This window comes from Candoia aspera, chromosome 2 (assembly GCF_035149785.1).
Source record: "Candoia aspera isolate rCanAsp1 chromosome 2, rCanAsp1.hap2, whole genome shotgun sequence".
Classification (NCBI taxonomy): Eukaryota; Metazoa; Chordata; class Lepidosauria; order Squamata; family Boidae; genus Candoia; species Candoia aspera.
The window spans coordinates 185,264,779-185,280,700 of NC_086154.1; the positions used below are offsets into that span (position 1 = coordinate 185,264,779).

Consider the following 15,922-nt stretch of genomic DNA (forward strand, 5'->3'; position numbering starts at 1 on the left):
CTTGAATAGTTTAGAATAGAATCTTAATCATATGGAAGAAATCTATTTTGGCTAGGTATCATTTAAGACATACAGAAACACAGTTTATTTTATTTTTTTAAAGAAACTAATAGCACAACTCCACATTTCTTTGTAAAATAGTTTTACTACAGCAAATTGCCTGGGATCATTTCTGTTTGCTCTGGGACTTCAAAGCTCCCCCCTTTTTTTTTTTTTTAAAGAGTACTGTAATTAAAATAATTGTGGTACACTGTTAGGTCTCATAATATTCAATGGATGGCAAAAGAATCTTTTTTTTCTGTGTCCAATTATTCTAGTATTGACATCGACTAAAAACACTGGAAGTTGTCATGACAGCCATTTGGACCCTATTAAAAACAAGTTATTAGAACTTGGCAGTTTCCAGGTCAACATAAATTCAGTACATATCATGTAACAGACACACAGACACATAGCATCATCTATGTTATAACTGAGGCTGTTCTAGAGGATATTGTGTTCTGCGGTGGATAGTGGGCAGCTGGACATGTTGACTACTCATTTGGGTTCAGGTGCCTCTTTGCTTCTGGGGTTTAGCTTGAATAGTTTGGTTTGGAGTTTTGTTTCGTTTCCTCGGTGGAGGTTTCCCTCTATGCAAATTTCTCCCACTTGCATGCTTTCTGAAGTGTTTGATGCCCATATGTGGTTCCAATAGGAGAGAATATATATAGCTCATGGGTGAACTGTGGAGTCCTTGGAGAACACCAATTTGGAGTCCTTGGAGAGCACCAGGGACTCCACAGTTCAACCCTGAGCTACATATATTCTCTTCTATTGGAAACACAGACATTTTGTTGTATAAATGTATATGTTTTATTGATTTGTTTCACCAATATGTAGGAGCTACATTATCCATCCCCCTTTTATTCCTACAAAAATTATTCTGTGAAACTGTCCAGAGATAAGGCGACTGATCCAACATGACTCAGCTTCATGGTTAAGTGTGCATCTGAACTAGGATCTCACCAATTGTAGTCCAATATGCACATACCAGCCTGGATTATAATGGACTTTCTCAATATCTACTGTTGCATTTTTTAATGAAAGGGAACACACTAGAATGAGTTGTTACTAAAACCCAACTTCAACTTGATATTCAAATGTAAATTAAAAGGTTCTAGTTTCTTTCATTTATTATTAATATGTACTGGTACCCTTTCAACCATAATGCCTTCAAGGCAGCAACAGATTATTTGGACAATTTGAATAAGAAATATTAAAAATAAACATTCTAACAAGAATAACAGAAGTTCTAACTCTTAAAAACCAAGAAACACTGAGCAAAGCAGTAATTCACAACCGCCTGATGGAAAGCTAAATTAATTCCAACTGAGCCAGATCCATACAGTAACTGGGCTACAGGTGTAGATAAAACTCCGACCTTCATTTTCATCACCCAAATTTCTTTTGGCATATAAAGTGGCAATCTTTCAGAACTTATCTTTCTATGTAAACAACAAGCATCTTAAACTAAGCTCAGGAAAAAAAAAACCCTGGAAGCTTGTGCAATTGTTTTAAGATTGGTTTACTGCTGGTTACAAAATCACAAACTAGCTTAAGTGTTCTGCACCCTCTGGACACTTTTCAAGATTAACCCCATTGTAAAGTATGTCCTTCAACAAAGGATCATTACCTTGTCGTGGTGCTGGAGCTTGAGCACCTCAGTGATGCCATGAGCTAAACCATGAAGGGCCACCCAAGACGGGAAGGTCATGACAGAGAGGTCAGACTAAATGCGATCCCTGGGGAAGGTAATGGCAACCCACCCCAGTATTCTTGCCGTGAAAACTAAATGGATCAGTACAACCAGAGATATGTCGGTATACCATCGGAAGATGAGACTCCCAGGTTGTAAGATGCTCAAAATGCTACTGGGGAGGAACAGAGGATGAGTTCAACTAGCCCCAGATGTGATGACGCAGCTAGCTCAAAGCCGAAAGGACGGCTAGCGGCCGACGGTGCTGGTGGTGAACGGCGAATCTGATGTTCCAAGGATCAACACACCATTGGAACCTGGAATGTAAGATCTATGAGCCAGGGCAAACTGGATGTGGTTGTTGGTGAAATGTCAAGATTAAAGATAGACATTTTGGGTGTCAGTGAGCTGAAATGGACTGGAATGGGCCACTTCACATCAAATGACCACCAGATCTACTACTGTGGACAAGAGGACCACAGAAGAAATGGAGTAGCCTTCATAATCAATAGTAAAGTGGCTAAAGCAGTGCTTGGATACAATCCAAAAAAGGATCTCAATTCAAATGATCTCAATTCGAATTCAGGGCAAGCCATCTAACATCACAGTGATCCAAATATACGCCCCAACCACAGATGCTGAAGAAGCTGAAGTAGAGCAGTTCTATGAGGATCTGCAGCACCTACTGGACAACACACCTAAAAGAGATGTTACTTTCATCACGGGAGACTGGAATGCTAAGGTGGGCAGTCAAATGACACCTGGAATTACAGGTAAGCATGGCCTGGGAGAACAAAACGAAACAGAACATAGGCTAATAGAATTTTGCCAAGACAACACTCTGCATAACAAACACTCTCTTCCAACAACCTAAGAGACGGCTTTATACATGGACTTCACCAGATGGACAACACCGAAATCAGATTGACTACATCCTTTGCAGCCAAAGGTGGCAGACTTCTATACAGTCGGTAAAAACAAGACCTGGAGCTGACTGTAGTTCAGATCACGAACTTCTTATTGCACAATTTAGGATCAGACTAAAGAGATTAGGGAAGACCCACAGATCAGCTAGATATGAGCTCACTGATATTTCTAAGGAATATGCAGTGGAGGTGAAGAATCGATTTAAGGAACTGGACTTAGTAGATAGGGTCCCAGAAGAACTCTGGACAGAAGTTCGCAACATTGTTCAGGAGGCGGCAACAAAATACATCCCAAAGAAAGAGAAAACCAAGAAGGCAAAATGGCTGTCTGCTGAGACACAAGAAGTAGCCCAAGAAAGAAGGAAAGCAAAAGGCAACAGTGATAGGGGGAGATATGCCCAATTAAATGCAAAATTCCAGAGGTTAGCCAGAAGAGACAAGGAATTATTTTGAAACAAGCAATGCGCGGAAGTGGAAGAAGACAATAGAATAGGAAGGACAAGAGACCTCTTCCAGAAAATTAGAAACATTGGAGGTAAATTCCAGGCAAAAATGGGTATGATCAAAAACAAAGATGGCAAGGACCTAACAGAAGAAGAAGAGATCAAGAAAAGGTGGCAAGACTATACAGAAGACCTGTATAGGAAGGATAACAATATCGGGGATAGCTTTGACGGTGTGGTCAGTGAGCTAGAGCCAGACAGCCTGAACAGTGAGGTTGAGTGGGCCTTAAGAAGCATTGCTAATAAGAAGGCAGGAGACAACGGCATCCCAGCTGAACTGTTCAAAATCTTGCGAGATGATGCTGTCAAGGTAATGCATGCTATACGCCAGCAACTTTGGAAAACACAAGCATGGCCATCAGATTGGAAAAAATCAACTTATATCTCCATACCAAAAAAGGGAAACACTAAAGAATGTTCAAACTATTGAACAGTGGCACTCATTTCTGTTGGCAGAATGCTGGGAAAGCCTTTAGCCCAGGAGAGATCAGAAAAGTCACACACACCAGGCATATCTATAAAAATAATTTATTTACAGAAAGCAAAACAAAAGCAAAACATATTTAAAGGACTTAGCTCTCATTGAGAGCTACCTGGCTTGCTACATGTCTGTACAGAAGAGAAAGAGGAACTGAAACAAGTCCGGGCAGGTTCTTCTCCCCAGGTGCAATAATTAACATTCGAAAAGGGGACAATTAAATTCAACCTCTGCACCCGGCCAAAATGATTAGATACAATAGCACCTTAATCTGTTAGTAGGAAAACCATTAACACTCCCCTTTTTATATTATAGATTAAGATGCAAACCAATCTTCTTTGACAACTTTGTATGTCTTTCCATTCACATTATTTTACCATTATCTCCCCTTTGGTTTAACAGAAAGCTACCATCCTTCTTCCTGTGTTTTTCCAAACCTAGGTTGTTATAATTCCAAGGCTTTTTAATGTGAAATGGCTTTTCATGCAGGCTTCAAAATCAAGCCTTTGTTTTTCTGTTGATGTGAACAGCAGCAAATCATCAACATAAATGCACAGATACATACAGCCTTGTTTGTCCTTCTTCATATATATACAGGGATCTGCTTTTCCTTTTTCAAAACCAAAACTCTGCAGTTTTTCATCTAATTTTTGGTTCCAGGATCTAGCAGCTTGTTTTAACCCATAGATTGACTTCTGCAGTTCACAGACCAGATTCTCCCCTTTTTCATAGCCAGGGGGTTGCTGCATGTATAATCTGTGGTCTAAATCACCATAGAGAAATGCAGTCTGAATGTCATAGTGGTGAACTGACATTCCTTTCAGTGCAGCAACTTTTAACAGTAATCTAATTGATTCACCTTTAGTAACTGGTGCAAAAGTCTTGTCAAAGTCTAAATCTTTCCTTTGAGTGAACCCTTTTGCAACCAACCTTGCTTTATATTTTTGGATTTTGCCATCAGCATCCCTTTTCAGTTTGAAAACCCACCTACAACCTAGACAGCGTTCATTGGGAGGTAGATTTACCAGTTTCCATGTTTTATTTTCTTTCAAGGATGCTAATTCCTGTTGCATGGCAGAATGCCAATTTTGTGCAATCTCAGGTGGTAAAGCATTCACTTGTTCTAAAGACTCAGGTTCTGTGAATATGTGAAAAGCCTTTACTGTTTCAGCCTGAAAACGTGATGGAGGAACGCCTTTATTACTCCTCTGAGATCTGCGAGGTAATACAGGGCTTAAATTTTGACTCCTATCACTTTCCTGAGAAGCATCTGTCTCATCAGACAGATCTTCAGTTTGCTTTTCTGGTTTAATGTCCTCATCAGGCAAAAGATCACCATCAGCAAGTCCTTGCTGTTCTCTTGTGCTGGTCAGATCAACTGGAGAGCTAGAGTTTAATCTCCCCCAGTTTTGTTCAGCAAAAGAAGCGCTTTTGCTAATTATTAATTTCTCTCCCATTATGAACCTGTAGCTCCTTTGGCTTGGTTCATAGCCAACAAAGATGGCTTTCTTTGTTGTGGGCCCTCCTTTCCTTCTCTGTTGTTTTGGAATATGAACCCATGCAGTGCTACCAAATACTCTAAGATGGTTTACCTTTGGTTTCACACCATAAAACAAATGGAATGGAGTGTCCTGAATCACAGAGTTATACAATCTGTTTTGTACATAAGTGGCAGTAGATATGGCCTCTCCCCAATACTTAAAAGATAAATAGGAATCTTTTAGCATGCATTCCATCGCATTTTGCAAGGTTCTGCCCTTTCTTCCAGCAACACCATTTTGCTGAGGGGTGTAAGGGTTAGAAAGAATTTGTTCTATCCCCTTTTCCACTAGGAACCTTCTGAATTTGTGAGAAAGGTATTCTCCTCCTCTATCACATTGGAGTGCAGATACAGGCCTAGGGAATTTTCCATTTGCCCATGTCACAAAACTTTTAAATTTCTCAAATGCCTCATCTTTATGTTTTAAGATGTAGATAAATGTGTATCTTGAGAAATCATCAATGATGGTCATTGCATACCTTGCTTGTCCAAGACTTGGAGCAAAAGGACCAATAATGTCAGAGTGTACAATTTCCAAAGGTCTAGTTGTAACTCTGTCACTGTGCTTACTCACAGGAGCTTTTCGTGTTTTGCATTCTTTGCAAACTACACAGTCTAAGTATTTATCACAGGGTTTTATCTTTAGGTCAGCACACAGCTGTGGCATTTGTGCTATATACTTGAAATTAGCATGACCAAATCTCCTGTGCATCAGGTGTACACACTGGTCATGATATGGCGTGTTGCCAACTGCAGCCTTGCAGCTTGGCTTCCTTGCATTTTGCACAATGTACAAGGAGTCTTTTAACATACCAGTAGCACACAATTTCCCATTTTTACGTATCTCACAACCATTTTTCTTAAATGTTATGATATACCCTGTTGCAGCCAATTGTGCCACAGATAAAAGGTTTGATTGTAAATTTGGCACATACAACACACCTTTTATAGTTTCTCCTAAGCAGGATAAATACAAGTCACCTTGTCCCATAATTTTGGTCACAGACCCATCAGCCAAAGATACACTTTGTCTTTCAGTTTTAGACAGTGACACAAAAGAGCTTTTACAATTACATAAATGACAACTGGCCCCAGAATCTAACACCCATACATCAATTACCCTTCTCAGCAACCTGTGCAATTTGGGTTGTCTGAAGAGCCTTCTTCTGTGTTGCCCTTGTGTTTTTCTTCTCTGTCTTTCTACTCTTGGGTCTCATGGCACAGTCTCTTTGCAAATGTCCAGCTGAACCACAAGTGAAGCATCGCTGGCTGGCTAGCACTGTGGCCCCAGGTTCCTTTCCCTTTTTTCCCCTCATTTTCTGGTATTGCAGCTTTCCAGAAGAGATGGGGGGGGGGGATCTTTCCTCTCTCTTCTCCCATTCAGCGAGTAAGCGCTGTGTAACATACGATGGGGTGAGGTCTGCTTCAGGCATAGCCTCCAGGGTACAAATCAGTGTGTCCCACGTTTCATTCAGTGAGGACAGGAGGATATAGGATTTTGTGAGAGGTGTAAATTCCATTGCTCTCTCCTGCAACTCAACAAACAGCTGCTGAATATAATGCAGGTGCTCAGGAAGGCTATCTCCTTCTGCAAGGTAGGCTCTGTACAGCTTTTTCGTCAGGGTAACTTTACTCCCTGCTGTTGCCTTTACATATAAGTCTCTCAAAGCGTCCCAAAGTTGCTTTGCAAACTGCATGCCTTGCACGTGGACTAGCTGATTGTCCTCAACTCCAAAGATAATGGTGGCTCTAGCCCGCTCATCCTGTCTCAGCCATTCAGCACTGGGATTTTGGGGGGTTTTGCTCAGCAATTGGCAGCCAAAGATTTTCTCTGCGAAGATACATCTCCATCTTCAGGGCCCAATTCAAATAGTTGGTCTCTGATAGGCGCTTCAGAGGCATCGCTGAGGGCTGGGAGGTAGCCATGGCTTCTTCCTTCTTTTGCAAGTCACCTCAGCTAGCTTCTTTGTCCTGTAGACCGGCAGTTGCTGGAAAATCTCCAGGTGGCTCCAAAGAAAATCTTCACAGGACTTTGCTACCTGCCTTTAAATTGTGCATGAGGTGTGGAGCTGATCTCTCTTTTCTCTCTGGGTTTTACTGGGCTTACTGGGCTGCTCACTGGGCCCATAACCTGTTGGCAGAATGCTGGGAAAGCCTTTAGCCCAGGAGAGATCAGAAAAGTCACACACACCAGGCATATCTATAAAAATAATTTATTTACAGAAAGCAAAACAAAAGCAAAACATATTTAAAGGACTTAGCTCTCATTGAGAGCTACCTGGCTTGCTGCATGTCTGTACAGAAGAGAAAGAGGAACTGAAACAAGTCCGGGCAGGTTCCTCCCCCCAGGTGCAATAATTAACATTCGAAAAGGGGGCAGTTGAACTCAACCTCTGCACCCGGCCAAAATGATTAGATACAATAGCACCTTAATCTGTTAGTAGGAAAACCATTAACAATTTCACATGCCAGTAAGGTAATGCTCAAGATCCTGCAAGGTAGACTTCAGCAATTCATGGAGCGAGAATTGCTAGATGCACAAGCTGGGTTTAGAAAAGGCAGAGGAACTAGGGACCAAATTGCCAATATCCGCTGGATAATGGAAAAAACCAGGGAGTTTCAGAAAAACATCTATTTCTGTTTGATTGACTATTCTAAAGCCTTTGACTGTGTGGACCATAACAAATTGTGGCAAGTTCTTAGCGGTATGGGGATACCAAGTCATCTTGTATGCCTCCTGAGGAATCTGTATAATCAAGTAGTAACAGTAAGAACAGACCACGGAACAACGGACTGGTTTAAGATTGGGAAAAGAATACGGCGGGGTTGTATACTCTCACCCTACCTATTCAACTTGTACGCAGAACACATCATGCGACAAGCTGGCCTTGAGGAATCCAAGGCTGGAGTTAAAATCACTGGAAGAAACATTAACAATCTCAGATATGCAGATGATACCACTTTGATGGCTGAAAGCGAAGAGGAACTGAGGAGCCTTATGATGAAGGTGGAAGAAGAAAGTGCAAAAGCTGGCTTGCAGCTAAACCTCAAAAAAACCAAGATTATGGCAACCAGCTTGATTGATAACTGGCAAATAGAGGGAGAAAATGTAGAAGCAGTGAAAGTCTTTATATTTCTAGGTGCAAAGATTACTGCAGGTGCTGGCTGCAGTCAGGAAATCAGAAGACGCTTAATCCTTGGGAGAAGAGCAATGACAAATCTCGATAAAATAGTTAAGAGCAGAGACCTCACACTGACAACAAAGGTCCGCATAGTTAAAGCAATGGTGTTCCCCGTAGTAACATATGGCTGCGAGAGCTGGACCATAAGGAAGGCTGAGAGAAGGAAGATAGATGCTTTGGAACTGTGGTGTTGGAGGAAAATTCTGAGAGTGCCTTGGACTGCAAGAAGATCAAACCAGTCCATCCTCCAGGAAATAAAGCCAGACTGCTCACTTGAGGGAATGATATTAAAGGCAAAACTGAAATACTTTGGCCACATCATGAGAAGATAGGACACCCTGGAGAAGATGCTGATGCTAGGGAGAGTGGAGGGCAAAAGGAAGAGGGGCTGACCAAGGGCGAGGTGGATGGATGATATTCTAGAGGTGACGGACTCGTCCCTGGGGGAGCTGGGGGTGTTGACGACCGACAGGAAGCTCTGGCGTGGGCTGGTCTATGAAGTCATGAAGAGTTGGAAGCGACTGAACGAATAAACAAAAAAAGTATGTTGTAATGATCTGCCTCCCTAGGATTCACTCCCATCATCTTAGCGCACATGCAATCTATTACTTTCCAAAGACTCCTTGCCATCACTTGAAAATGAAACATAGAGCTAGCTATCATCTGTACAATCTCAACTCTGAATGTCTTATCAGCTGTTTCATGAAAATCAGCTATCCATCCTGGTGCCTACCAGATGCTGGCTGGGAATGATGGAGTTATCAACACATCTAAAGGGGAACAGACTGGAGAAGCTAGATGAGGCTATTAAAGAGAAAAAGGGATCAAAAATAGAGCTGTGGTAAATTCCATAATCCAATAATCAAAGTTTTAAGTATCCAAGATTGCTTTACTGGAATATTCAGCAAGGTAACACAAGAGCCATTGCAAGACGATCTTTCAAATACCATATTACCTAAGGAGATACCAAAGGGGATGTTTATATAGTTCTCTTTCATCCAGTGTAGTCACAAGAAATAGCTTCAAAGTTTTCACTTCTGTTTTAGATTACTAGAGCTAGTTTCTTGTCCAAGCCTTGGCAAACTATAAATAATCTGAACTAATAAGGTGAAATGTATGCATCTAATCATGGGGCATTGGAACAGAAGGACTCTGCTGATGGACCTGTTGTTTCCCAGTGGAACTTGTGAAGGTGTCCCTGATTTCCTCTCTAATGGGATTGATTTCCCTCAAATAATGTGTTCTGAGGGTTTTCTACGTTACTGACACATTCTTGTCATCTGGAATAATTCAGGATGTCATAGCAACCACAGGCCTCCAAATTAATGTGACAACATATACTCATGACCTACTATTTGCTGGCAAAGATGAAAGTGATCTACAGAAAGGCAGAAAGAGAAGTTCAAAAGGACCACATTATTGATGGATCACTACTCATAAACTTTGCACAGGAATAGAAAAGGGGTTATTAACATGGCCTTTGAAAATTACTAGATTCTCCTGCCACAAGCCGTAGTAATCTTGATGAAAATCTGGTTGATCTGTGGAATGGGGATAGGGCAGCAGTTGACAGCAGTTGACATAATCACTCCCAAGCACCATCTCATACTGCATGAAGTCCAAGTTTTGATTTTCTGGAGAGCTGACAGCTGTGCTTGAATAGATAATTAGTGTAACAATGGAAAAAGACTCAGCATTAGGCCAGTAAAGGATCAAAGGGTGGTCCATACATTTACATTTACATACTGTTTAGGTTACTAAGCTCTAAGGGGATTGTTTACTTTAGAATTCTTACAATATTATCTGGGTCAGGCTGCAAATGTGGACAGGTTATGTTCAGATTACTCACATCCATATTTTTTGAGAAAGAATAAAAAGTAGACAGCACCATGGAGAGCTCCAACATGGGAAGTGGGGCATGGGAGGGGGGTTGTTGAAAGCCAGCAATGTGGGCTGCCTCTGAATCTTACACAGGAATTTGGCTTTCATTTGGTTTTTAGCTTCATATCATGCACTGATCCAAGACCTTATCTTGATCATTACTAAGGTGACTGTGATATGATGGTGGCTTTAATGTTTGAGAGTGGTAATGTGTTCTCCTCAAGACCACAATGGGAATTAGTCTCATGGTGGTGATGATTCCCCACCCCTCCCACTGAGAAGGAGGTTTTGAGCTAGTTCAGACTTAAGAGATGCTTATGAAGTCAAATGTTCTTCCTGGTCAGAAATACTATTTATAACAATAGGTTCCTTGTTTTAGGGGGAGGCATTAGGTTTCTGGATTATGAAACTCTTCTATCATTAGAACAAGGCAGGTGTCTTCCAATGAATAAAATAACATTATGGAAGGAAAACTGGTATAACTGGGAGGATTTTGCAAATATTTTCCTTGTAAAATAAGCAATTAATAATAAAAGAAAAACACAGACTCTGTGAGAATCAGTGTGAGGTAGCAGTTAAGGAACTGGATTAGAAATGGAGGGAACCTAGGTTTTGTTTCACCCTCAGCCATGAAAGCTCACCAGATGACTTTGGGCCAGTCACTCCTTATCACCCCAACCTACTTCATAGGGTTGTTGTGCTGGAGAAAAAATCGGTCTTGTACTGTGCTTAGATAGTAAATAAGATAGTAAATTTATGCATACTAAATAAAAATACTAAATATACTAATCAGTGTTTGAGACAAAAGCCTGAGAATCTGAGCAAATCCCTTATGAAATCTTCTTGCTTGGTTGATAAAAGTTGCTAAAACAGAACAAACTGAATGATGGAAGGGCTTTATTTTTACCTATTATTTGCTATATTTCTATTCCACCTTTTTTCCAGGAGCTCAAGATGGTCTACATAGTATGCCCAATTTTTCTACACTGCTGAGAGACAGCACTACTCAAAGTTATCCAGTGAGCATCCATCACTTTGAGTGGACTTGAATCTGGGTTTCCCACGTTTGGTCTAACTTTCAAGCAAATATACCACTAGCTAAAGAAGATTGTTACGATGTACTTTTAGGTTTCATAATTCTATTTTACAATCTTTGCTTTTTGAAGAAAGAAATTACTCCCAACCTTCATCGCAACAAGTATAAACAATCTTAGTAACTTTTTACCTCCTCTTAAATTACAACAAATGATCTCTTCTTCCCATATCCTATCTTTTATCTATAAACAAATCTATAAAGCATCATCATTTCACTCCTGGTGTCAGCAAAAGTCCATTAAGGGTTATCTGAGATAATGTATCTATTTTAACCTTGATCAAATAAACCAACTTTATATTTCTTCCTTTTACTTCTAACAATCTTAATCTTTAGGTCATTCAAATAATGTCCATAGAACTTGATTCCTTTTCATTTCTTCTTTGTCCCTTCCCATGAGATTTGTCAAAGCTTTAACAAGTCTCTTTTGTAAATCCACTAGGGAAAAATTATCCAGGTCATCTTGTTGGTTTATTGTTTGTATGTCCCTTTTAATTATTAAAACATCAGAGAGTTTCTTTTGTATGTCCAGTGTAATATCTTTTTCCATGTTATTCTTGGAGTCTGTCATTTGTAAATCCACTTTCAACTCAGTCTCAGTCTTGTCAGGTAAAACTTGTTCCTATTCCATAACAACGTTTAGACACAGTCTATCCATAGAGGCAGGTATCGCTGTTGGCATTATTAATATCAATTTCTGACTCCATTTTTCAAAAATATCCTTCAATATTTCCAGCGTTAGAATATTTTGCACCATAATGTAACTGTTAGTCAAGTTTATGTGTTCTTCTCCTTTAATTGAAATCTTTAGTTCCCTGTAGCATCCTATTCTTAAAAACTTAGTGTCCTTTTAAAGGCGCCGACCACGTTTGAGCAAGATGACTATTCCCTCATCTCCCAGTGCTCCAAACCCAGTTGTCTTGCAGTCTCCTCGCGAGGAGCAACTGTCTGGAGCACCTATGGGTGATCTCTGGTTGGTCCTCCCCGCTATCCGGAGAGGTCTGGAGAGCCAGTCTACTTGCTGTCATTGACTCCACTTTTCACAGAGCTGTCTTCAGTCTGACATTTCTTCCTCTGGAAGTCACAATCTTTGCTTTTTGGAGTAAAGTTCTAAAGCAGGTGATATAACACAACTTGGGATCGTCTTTGATTAAGATGATTTTTTTGGATCCTTTCTCATCTGGGTTTGGTTCTGATTTGGAAACAGAAACAGTCTTGATCCTCTTGGTAGATGGTTAATGTTGAGCAAAAGACAGGTATTGCTGCTTGTTCTGGAACCTTATTTTTCTGGCATTGATCATGGTATCCTTCTGCCAAAGGAGGTATTACAAAGTACTGACAAAAAGGGCATCCAAATTTTGCACCTGCTATATTCAATGTTTTCCTATTCTGAATCTGTAAACAACTACACATGAATAAAGAGCACCGTATGCATTCAAATTTGCAGAAAGGTAGCATGTTTGACCTTCTACCATGTAGAGACTGGGTCAGCTTCTGTTCACCAGAGGTGTCTTAACTTTTGCACGCAACTGTAAATATTGACCCCAGTGCCAGTTATTTTACTACAAGTTATAAGTCAGCTGTCTCTCAATCAAACTCTAATTGGGAGGACAGGAACTACTGCTCAAAATGATGATTTCTAACTGCTGACACACATTAAGATAATTGTTGGCCTGTCTAACCTTCAGAGGAAGGTTCTTTGAAGATCCTTTCCAGATACCCCTAATTAGAATAGTTAGCCAAAAGGTATGCTGCTACTGGAATATTCTTTTCTAAGAAGCACTGTCACATCTTGTTTATCAAACAATAAAACAGCAAGCTTGCACTTTGGGGAGACTTAAAAGATGAGCTACACTGTCTAAAAAATTACAGGAATGTGAACAATACACAACTTCAAACAGATTCCTGCTCATAAAACTGTATTTCTGCCTTTTATAGGAAATAAATTTTAAAAAATGTAAGATGCTTTATATAGTATAGCAATTCTTGTTGACAAATACTGTATACCCTAAAGAATATTATCCAAAGAACTATACAAGTAGTCCTCGCTTAATGACCACAATTGGGACCAGAATTTCAGTTGCTAAGCAAAGCGGTCATCAAGCAATTCTGACCTGATTTTACCACCTTTTTTGCAGCAGCCATTAAGCAAATTACCATGGTGGTTAAATGAATCATGTGCTTCCCCACTGATTTTGTTTGCCGGAAGCTGGCTGGGAAGGTAAAAAATGGTGATCATGTGACTGCAGGATGCTGTGATAGTTGTAAATGTGAACTGGTTGCCCACCCAAACTGTGATCATGTGACAGTTGGGGACGCTGTGACAGTCGTAAGTACAAGAACTGGTCGCAAGTCAGCTTTTTGGCACTGTCGTTAAGTCCAAACCATCACTAAACAAATGGTTGTTAAGTGAGGACTACCTGTATCTGATTATGGTTATTGTATTAGTTTATGTAAACATAAGGAGATGATATATAGATCTGTTCTTCACACATATTTAACCCTGTTGGCCAAGCTTAAATACTTGGTGAAATATCTCACTCCATGCAGTAGAATTGGGTAAATATGCCCCATATGCTTTGTATATAATACGAGCATTCTTCCTCTCACTGACATCAGTTATTCAGAGTACATGCACAAGAAAAACATAATTTTAAAGCAGCATCATTTTTATTCTTATACTGTAACTGAAAATAATATCTTCAGATGTGTCCCTGAATAAAAAAAATGCAAATTAAAGTAACAATCAGAAATAAACTAAACTCTTTAATCTTCTCTGTATGCAATTTACATTCCAACCCCAGCTACAAAATGCTATATATTGAAAAGAACTAATTTCACTGCCCCAAATTAACTTATTTTGAGTCTTTAGTTCAAGTACTCCCTCTGGATTCCTCTGCAAGCAAGATGCTTCAAGGAACACAGTTTAGTGACGTAGTTTATTTGAAAAAAAAAATTAAAAAGTTCCTTAATAAATTCTTACAGAACTAATAAATGTCAGCCCTCCCAGGTAAACCAGACAGAAAACATGACCAGATGAGCTAATTCTACTTTATTGTAAGGTTACATTAACAGAATCTTGCAAGTCTGAAAGCACAAATCTCCCGCCGTCTCTTTTTGCAGCCTGATCCATTAGGGTGGATCCTTCCTAAGTTTTTTTCTGTGACTGTTAAGCAGTTGTGCGCTCCTCCCTCTTTTATCTGATAATTCCCTAAGCAGCATCACTTCCCCTCATCTCAAAGTCATTCCCACATACAATTACATAAAGGACTTCATAAAAGAGAAAAATAATCAGAATTTTTACAGCTCATGAGAAATTTCTAAATAGGTATAAATGAAGGTCAATAATTCATGGAAGTCCAAAAGCAACATGTTGAGTAAGTTTCTTATGAAATAATAATGACAGAGCTGTCATATAGCTATCATAGAGTTATCCTGTGTGAATTATCTTATCCTAAGTAAGTTTAGTGATAAATATCATATTATTAAGAGGCATCAGTGCAATAACGTCTGAAAAATGGTTATCTGTATGAACTCAAAAGTCTGCAAAATGGTTATCTATATGAACTCAAAAAGAGCTTATTATACAGACTAAAGAAAAACTTGTATTCAGAGGGACTAAAAAGCTTTAAGACTGAACAATTTGCCCCTCTATTGCTGCACTGCAAATTTCAGCATACCTCAGAATTGTCCACACAGGTTGGAGCTTCTAGGAATTGTCTGGGAACATCTTGAGAGCCTGAAGTTATTTATCATGGAGTAGCAGGGGCGAAGCATAGGGTATCTGTCAGCAACACCCACATTAGTGTGCTAGATTCTTCCTGGAACTTCAATTCTTATACCTCCTCTACTCTCCTAGGTGAAAGACTTCCACATGGCCACTGTTATGTCACCACCAGCAGCTCTTGAATGGGAAGATGCTGTCCTGCCCCCTTACCCCTGGCAGCTGGGAACCCCTAGAAGGGCACATATAACACCATTGCTGCGCAAACTGCATTGGGTGCCAGTCTGCTTCCGGGTCCAATTCAAGGTGTTGGTTATCACCTATAAAGCCCTACATGGCATGGGACCAGGTCACCTGAGAGACCGCCTCACCCGTTACATTGACCCGTTCCACCTGGTCAGGCAGAGAAGGCATGTTACGGACCCTGTCCATGAGGGATTGCCAATTGGCAGGGTCCAGGAGGAGGGCCTTCTCTGCCGTGGCACCCACCCTCTGGAACAAGCTACCCCCTGGGGTAAGACAGGCCCCCTCTCCCAGACTTTCGAAAGGGAGTAAAAACATGGTAATACCACCTGGCCTGGGATGGGAAGGGAAACAGCTCTTCATTGGAGTGGTTGGCCCCATGAGGGTGCCAAGATAAGAGCTTATTGCCCATTTTTTAGGGTAATTAAATTTGAATAATAAAAATAAATAAATAAATAAATTTTGAATGTTATATTTTATATTTATATTGTACTTATATGTTTTTATATTATTTTTATTCTTTGTAAGCCGCCCAGAGTCGTCGTGTACAAGATTGGTGGCAGAGAAATTTAATAAATTAAAAAAAAATCTGGATGGTCCACAACAGAAAATCCCAT

The 15,922-nt window shown here is 40.1% G+C and overlaps 1 protein-coding gene across 2 annotated transcripts in view; it reads right to left on the reverse strand.

The window, feature by feature from the left end:
* Window positions 1-15,922, reverse strand: part of FOCAD (focadhesin) — a 153,567-nt gene that overhangs the window by 47,520 nt on the left and 90,125 nt on the right. The gene's annotated exons all lie outside the window — the stretch shown is intronic.